The sequence below is a fragment of the Haliotis rufescens genome, unplaced genomic scaffold (genome assembly GCF_023055435.1).
Source record: "Haliotis rufescens isolate VD_foot unplaced genomic scaffold, xgHalRufe1.0.p SCAF_1, whole genome shotgun sequence".
Taxonomy (NCBI): Eukaryota; Metazoa; Mollusca; class Gastropoda; order Lepetellida; family Haliotidae; genus Haliotis; species Haliotis rufescens.
In genome coordinates, this window is record NW_025963779.1 from 45,291,840 (window position 1) to 45,296,661 (window position 4,822).

Sequence of the window (4,822 nt, forward strand, 5' to 3'; positions counted from 1 at the left end):
TTCTGTGGTTGGTTCTGGAGAGTGCGCAGACTTCTGCCAAGGGCATCCCAGACGTGTTCGATGGGATTGAGGTCGGGAGACCTTGACGGCCATTCCATGACGTTGACTCCCGCATTCTGAAGGAAATTCCTTTTCAAAATTGCTGTGTGGGGTCTGGCATTGTCGTGTTGGAAGATCAAACCGGGTCCATGTGCTGCCATAAAAGGCAGAAGTTCTGGTGCCAGTACCTGGTCGCGATAAGCAGCAGCGTTGAGGTTGCCACGGATGACAAGAAGCCTGGAACGTGCATTGCCACAGAAAGCATCCCACACCATGACACTTCCGCCTCGAAATCTGTCAATTTCCTGTACACAACACTGGGCGTAACGTTCATGACGGCGCCTCCACACCCTCGCCCTACCACCAGCAAATCGAAGATTAAATCAGGATTAATCACTGAAGACGACTTGATTCCAATTCCTCTGAGTCCATCGTAAGTGTCGCTGTGCCCACAATTGACGTTGACGTCTGTGTAATTGAGTCAGAATCGGCCCGCAGTATGGCCGTCGTGCTTGAAGGTGAGCAGTTCTCAGACGGTTTCGAACAGTTTGCGCTCTCAGTTTACCCCTAAACAGTTCATTTCTGGTTGATGTAGCCGTCAAAAATCGGTTACGGAGGTGACATAAGACAATCTGACGATCCTCTGCATGTGACGTCACACGTGGTCGACCTGGCCGAGGGCGATCAGCGGTGGTGCCCGTTTGCTGTAGACGCGTCTGTAAATCATAAACAGTCCGTCAACTACAACCCATCGTCCTTGCGACTTCAGCTACGGACGTTCCCGTCTGCAATATGCCGATGACACGTTCACGTTGCACATTTGAAAGGCGTGGCATGACAAATGACCGTAAAGACTTTTGTTTTCTTGTGTTTCTTTTTTTCAATGACTGCTAACAATTTTGGCTGAAAACACGTGCGGTATTATGGCCACGTGACCAGTTGCACGTGAAAAACCACTTTTGCCACTATAGTGCTGTGCACATGATTTTGATCGATTCACCTGCACAAAAACGGGTGTTATCTGAAGACAATACGTGGCCATTACTGTTTAAATACACAATAAGGGCCCACAATGATAACTGGTCAAAATGTTAAAATTCTAGGATTGTGAAGTTTTTAATTTTGTTCAGTATATATAGCGTTACTATAGAAATCTATGGGAAAACATTTGTTTGTATGTTACCTATATCATGTTAAATCAAGCCCTGATTGTGAACTGTTTAAACTTGCAATCCCCTTTCATTTTCTAACACTACACCTATCTGATCTGATATAATGTATATTGCATTTTCACTCTTTGACTTTGGTATTTTCACAAAAAAGACATTTGCAAAGACTACCTTTTGGAATATTGAGGGAGTCTAATAGATGAGGAAAAGGCAAAGGCGTTGCTAGAGCAAAGGAATGGTGCTATGTGTTCTATTTCACATTTAAAGAAAAGAAATTATGGCATTTCTATTTGTCTCAAAAGGGAGGGGTGGGTGTCGTTTACGGAGCACAACTTGAAAACTGTCAAAGACTTTTATTATAAACCTCTAGTGACGTCACTCTATTGTCTCGCCAGGGTCTTCTTTTACCGACTTAACCTCTACTGGTAGTTTACCGGGCATACCTAGGGTAAGCCCCGGGCTTTCTGCAAGAAATCCCGGGAGATTTTCTACTGAAAGCCTGGTTTTTGTCCCGAAAAATACCCTCTGTATTGAATTACCTTTCTGCATGAAAAAAACCCAACAGAACATGGCTCAACTATTTATTGATATTAGATGAAATTGAAATTGAGCGTCACAGTTCGATTTTGTTTGTCTTCAGGTCATTGGTCATCTGCTCTTTTCGGATTAGCTTCTTCACGTGATGGCGAGTTATTTTTTTCAACATACGGCGTCGCTCCGATGTCCTGAAACAAATTGTTTAGATTACTGAAAGTATTACACATACAGCATACAAATACACTTAAAAACTATTACAGATACCAAAAACACCAATATTACCATATATATCATAAATAAAAAAGAGCATCTTACTGGTTTGGAAAAAATATTTCTTTGATATGTTATGACTTTTGCCAGAGACCATATGGTCTCTGCTTTTGCTGAATAACAATTTCTTATTACTGCAGGACTAAAATGTTTATCAACCTACCGGTATTTTCGCAAATCATTTGTTCATCAACGTCACCTTGATACAGTCGAGTGGCTGCCGTGGCTCTCAAGGAATGGTTTGTCTTCATGCCCTCAATACCGGACGTCTTGCACTTGTAAGGCTATTTCACGCTCGGAGAGTGGATCTCCTAAACGGAATTTAAAGTCATCACTTTCTTTGTCTTCTTCAGCACAGGATGCCGATTCTTTAAAAACTGACTGCGTCAGAAATATATCGTTGTTGTCTGCGTCCATCCTCTTCAGTGGAATTCATTCGATTTGCTTGAACCACATGCGCTCATTGTTACAACGGGCCTGAAGCACGTGATGCGCGCGGATGTACTCCCCGCGTATTGCAGTTAAACTCTCAACAGTAAATATCAATGAAGTCATGTTAATACCAATCAGTAAAATTATTTCTAAATCATATTATTTGATCAGTTCATAAGTGAGATCAAAAACTTGCCCTCGGTTTTGTTTGGGAAGTATGCCCTTGCCCTTGGCCTCGGGAAAGGGGGTCGGGCCTTTCGGCCTCGGACGCGGTTTTGATCCTACACGTATTAATCAAGGGCTGAAGTTGTGCCTTTTGCTATCAAGGAGTTTAAAAAAAATCTTGTTTCCATGGCAACAAGTTTGACTTTGACTCTTTTCATAGTGGTGTGTTCGTCTGAACCATATCTCTAAAACTATAAGGTATTCTTTCATAACACGTTATGTAGTAGCGGGAAGGCTCCGGTTAGGGCAGCAAACACAGAACAGGCTACTGGGGTGTGAGTTGACAGCTGACTATATTTGCACATACGCTTGTTGTTTCTGAACTCTGCAAATATGTATAAAAATACAATGAAAATATCTAATAGATGAAATATAACAAACATATCACATAGTATCAACACACCAATGCATAAACAGTTCATCCAATTTAATATGCTCTGCATACTATAAACATTATTTATACTTGATAGTTACACTCACCCTTGTGGTTTTGAGCCAAATTACATCTAAAAATACTTAAGAGGGTTGGTTACATAAATACCGCCTCTACAAATTGCCATGATACAAACATAATATAAACACAATGTACACAAAACTTACCACTGTGTGGCAATGAGCTGGCAACTATGTTAGCATTGGCAGATCACGGGCATGGTAACATCGATTGCCATATTCTAGAAAAATTAAAACAATAAGGCCGCATAAGAAATAGGAAATGGCCAATAAAATTAAGAACATGTAAAATTACCTTTTCATATGTATCCATTCAATCATAATCTACATACATACATACTGCATTCACACATGTAGTTAGATGGTATTTAAGTAGTGATTAATAGTTAAATTTGATTATAGATTTAGTTTAGGTTTAACTAAAGTGTTTAACAAATTAAGAGGGAAGGTATAGAATATCTGAAGATATCGAGATAACATGTATACTTATTATGAAGTACTAGTTTATGTTTAAACTATTTTCAGTTTGACAGATATAGATATATATATATAATATGTATAATTACCAATCAATGCATTACCTTAATGCATCTAATTCATAAAACTAAATACACAGACATATCTACAAGATACATAAATATGAACCAAACACAAACTAACCTTATAGAGATCCTGAACACAACAAATATATCATCCACTGATTTGAATGCAATCCACAGAACCACTGATTTCCTTCAAGTGTTAGTGACCAACTAATTTAGCAAAGTCAGCCCAAAACAGAAGAAACCTTTTACTTACATAATACAGAAGCTGGGAAGGAAAACAAAGCAAGACGCTTGTGCTGTTGGTGGCTGTAAAGGTGAAAGTGGCTATTGTTATGTTAGTAGTTATGTAAGTACTGGAGCTGGTCTAATTGTTGTTGTTTTTATACTGCTCAAGTAATCTATAGCTTGAGACAGAAACGGGCTACAACAGAAACAAGAAAATGAAGAGACTTTACTTAAATATTTACAAAATAGCAATAAAATCAACTAGGCCACATTTACACAAACAAAGACCAGGTTGTCAAATGGTACCTTTTGCTACTTAGAGATGTTTAGAATTTTTATTGTTATTTTTTAATGCATACCAGGATCATTTTCTAATGAGACTGACTTTATTGAAAGTGAGTGAGTGAGTGAGTTGGGGTTAACGACACTTTTAACCGTATTCCAGTCATATCACGGCGTGTCAGCTTAATGTGGTAGGAAAGCCCGAAGTGATGCAGGTCTCAGACGTTCACCACTTAGGTGAAACCCACGAGCACGGGTATGGTGCTGACAAACCTAGAAACCTAATCGGGGCGAACCGGGATTCGAACCCGCAATCATAGGTTTCTGGCGTGCCCAAGAGACGCAACTCTGCACAGCAAATCGCAATGACTGCCCTGGAGACGTGGGCATCTAAGGAAAGCCATTTCAGGCTAATATTTCATATTATCATAATGTCATAAAGTTGTGTGCCACTGAACGGTCAATGTACTGGCTGGTTCCCAGTGAAGTCGGGTCTACGTTAAGGATGTCTTCTTTCCCCTCTACTCTTCCACATGTTTATAAATGAAAAACTACGAACCAACAGAACATTTAAGGAGTTCTATCTTGCTGAGGACTATGTTGTAAGAAGTATGTGCAGAAGCAACCGGCGTGCACTAGGTCAGT

The 4,822-nt window shown here is 39.9% G+C and overlaps 1 long non-coding RNA gene across 4 annotated transcripts; it reads right to left on the reverse strand.

The window, feature by feature from the left end:
* Window positions 1–1,776: 1,776 nt before the first annotated feature.
* On the reverse strand, window positions 1,777–4,345 carry LOC124136482. Of its 4 annotated transcripts, XR_006861384.2 has the most exons (4): window positions 3,924–4,342; window positions 3,273–3,346; window positions 2,179–2,997; window positions 1,777–1,933 (listed from the first exon to the last, which is right to left on the reverse strand). It is a non-coding gene; the product is annotated as an uncharacterized LOC124136482 (long non-coding RNA). The 4 variants fall into 4 exon arrangements; XR_006861383.2 differs by having other exon boundaries at window positions 2,179–3,346; window positions 3,924–4,345; XR_006861382.2 differs by having other exon boundaries at window positions 3,273–4,341.
* Between the last annotated feature and the right edge of the window lie 477 nt (window positions 4,346–4,822).